Genomic DNA, 3,514 nt, shown 5'->3' with positions numbered 1-3,514 from the left:
TTTTTCTTAGATGCACAGGGTAGGTTTTTGGACATTTCTTTTCTTAATACCTCAATTAAAACATTCTCCAAGAAGTCTGTAATTGATACCTCCATGATCAGAGTTGTATATAATACATCTTCTTAAAAATTTCTTGTGACATTATTCTATTACCCTAATTTTGACACATCTCACTCTATCTTGGGTCACTACCTTAGATTCTTATCTCATCTTCCCATCTATATACCTAAAAGCCTAAGTGACCATCACAACAAAAAGGACGACCAAGCAGGCTGCCTGGGGTGACCAGGCTGGCAGGGGTCTTAGTGAGGGGCGACCAAATGACCGAACAGCAGGCTGTGTAGGGCAACCAGGCTTGCAGGGGGGGCAGTTGGGGTGGACCAGGCCGGCAGGGGAGGCAGTAAGGGGCAACCAGGCCAGTGGGGAAGGGGCAGTTAGGGGCAACCAGGGTGGCGGGGGAGGCAATTGGGAGTGACTAGTTCAGCAGTGGGGGCTGCAAGGGGTGACCAGGCCAGCAAGGAGGCATTTAGGATGACCAGGCCAGCTGGGCAGGGCAGTTGGGGGCAACCAGGCTGGCAGAGAGGCAGTTACAGGTGACCAGACCAGTGGCGGGGGGGGGGGGGCAGTTGAAGGCAACTAGGCTGGCAGGAGGGGCAGTTGGGGGTGACCAGGCCAGCAAGGGGGGCAGTTAGGGGCTATCAGGCAGGCAGGCAGGTAAGCAGTTAGCAGCCAGTGGTCCGGATTGTGAGAGGGATGTCTGACTACCGGTTTGGGCCGGTCCCCAGGATCAGGCCTAAACTGGCAATCAAACATCCCCCGAGGGGTCCCAGATTGGAGAGGGTGCAGGCTGGGCTGAGGAGACCCCCCACCATGCACAAATTTCATGCACCGGGCCTCTAGATCAAGATAAAACATTTTAAGTCACATCATTTTAATCAGTGATTAGTATTTTTCTAGAAATCCATGCCAATCATAACACCTGTCTTTTAGATAACCTGATGGCTCCACACATTAATATACTTACCATGGTAATTACAACTGCTATTATAGACATTAACTTACATTCTACTGTCTTTTTTAACCAACCTTTCCACAACACCTCCATTACAACTACACTGAAAAGTGAACCTACTGTTACTTATAATATTTTCTCAACCTTATTATATTTCCAACATTCTCTGTAATTCACTCATCCATTCAACAAGAATGTGGTGTCTAAAGTACCTCAGGTATTATTTTGGGGTAGAAGGACATTAAATATTAGAATAGGTCATTGCCATAAAAGAAACACAGTTACATAACAGAGCTAGACAAGGAAAATAAAAATTATAATGCAATACAAAAAGTGTTACAACATTTTCTTTCATCTTTGCAAACTTAGTAAAATGTCTTATGCAATGAAATCTTTCTTGATGTCTTGGGTTAAAATAAAATTAACTTTCCTTTTTTCTGCTATAATAAAGACTTGTTTAATCTTCATTAGGATGCTTATTTAATTCTTTTTTGCATTATAATTAGTTTATTCATTTATTCCATGAATATTTCATTGTCTAGTGTGTGCTAGATGTTTCCTGTGTGCCCCCTACTGGCCTGTAAATTCCATTAGAAAAAAAATGTCTTATTATTCATCAGTGTCTAGAAAGCTATTTTGTGAGGAATAAATGTAATATTCTTTTTCTGATTAAAAATAAATAAGTATTTTAAGTACAGACCTGGGAGAAAACTTTCTTATTAAAAAATATTAGGTGATAAAATTGTATCTTATAAGAGCTAATCCTCTGTTACTTTCCTTATTTTGAAAATAGGTCCAGAAACACACAATAATGTTCACATATTACTTTTCCTAAATGAGCGTGCATCTAATGCATTATGTTGAGTTTGGAGGTTTGCAGTTTCAGAGTCATTAAAAAAAATGGAGTGTGTGCAAAGACATGAACTGAACGATGAAGTTTTGGGATGTTAGGTTATGGGAGAAGAGTTGAAAAGTTAGAGAAATAGAAAATGTTATTCTGTGTGTGGGGGGGAAGCAGGGTGGGGAGATGAAAGAAGAGAATTATCATTATTAAATTTTATATTTTCATACAGACAGCAAATCTCAAATTAATATAAAATATATAATTGAGAGGTAAAATCAGAGTTGGATTTAAAAATATAGAGGTGACCTGCTCAGAGAAAGTGTTCTTCAGGAGTTTCTTTCAGAGGTTAAACACTAAAATGGAATTCCTATGGTAGTAGAAGTAGAGCATTTTGCTAGACAATTTTTTTTAATATATTTTTTATTGATTTCAGAGAGAGGAAGGGAGAGGGAGAGGTAGATAGAAACATCAAATGATGAGAGAGAACCACTGGGGATGGAGCCTGCAACACAGGCATGTGCCCTTGACCGGAATCGAACCCGGGACCTTTCAGTTCATAGGCCGACGCTCTATCCACTGAGCCAAACCGGCCAGAGAATTGCTAGACAATTTTTAAGGCTACTTTTCAGGTTATGCACCTAGGATATTTCACATATCTAGCCATATTCTCATTTTCCATTGTCTCCTTATTTTAGGATTTTATTATTTTCACTTTAGCTAGAAAGAATAGTACATAAGTGATGTATTTTAGTGTTAGATGTTTGTGCTAATGGTTTAAAAAGTATAAACATGTCTGAAGCATAGATTTTCAGAGGTAAAAACACAATTATTTCTAGTGTATATAAATTAACAAGTCATCAAAATTTTATTGGGTGACTACACAGTGTTCAAAAGTTTAAAATCAGTCATAATTGACAGTCCACTTTGATTTCACATATAAATTTCTTAATATAAGTACAAGTCTTGCCATAACTGATTTGGTTCAGTGGGTAGAGTGTTGGCCTGTGAACTAGAGTCCCAGGTTCAATTCTTTTTTTTTTTTTTTTTTTTTTTTTTTTTTTTTTTTACTTAAAGTATTACAAAGGGTATTACATATGTATCCATTTTATCCCCCCGCCCTAGACAGTCCCCTAGCCTCCCCTATCACCCAGTGTCTTATGTCCATTGGTTATGCTTATATGCATGCATACAAGTCCTTTAGTTGATCTCTTACCCCCCTACCTCCTGCCCCCCAACCCTCCCCGGCCTTCCCGCTGCAGTTTGACAATCTGTTTGAGGCAGCTCTGCCTCTGTATCTATTATTGTTCAAAAGTTTATAATGGTCTCTATTGTCCATGAATGAGTGAGATCATGTGGTATTTTTCCTTTATTGACTGGCTTATTTCACTTAGCATAATGCTCTCCAGTTCCATCCATGACGTTGCAAATGGTAAGAGTTCCTTCCTTTTTACAGCAGCATAGTATTCCATCGTGTAGATGTACCACAGTTTTCTAATCCATTCATCTACTGATGGGCACTTAGGCTGTTTCCAGATCTTAGCTATGGTGAATTGTGCTGCTATGAACATAGGGGTGCATATATCCTTTCTGATTGGTGTTTCTGGTTTCTTGGGATATATTCCTAGAAGTGGGATCACAGGGTCAAATGGGAGTTCCAT

The sequence above is a fragment of the Myotis daubentonii genome, chromosome 7, assembly GCF_963259705.1.
Source record: "Myotis daubentonii chromosome 7, mMyoDau2.1, whole genome shotgun sequence".
NCBI classification, from domain to species: domain Eukaryota; kingdom Metazoa; phylum Chordata; class Mammalia; order Chiroptera; family Vespertilionidae; genus Myotis; species Myotis daubentonii.
Note: the sequence above shows the minus strand (reverse complement) of the source record.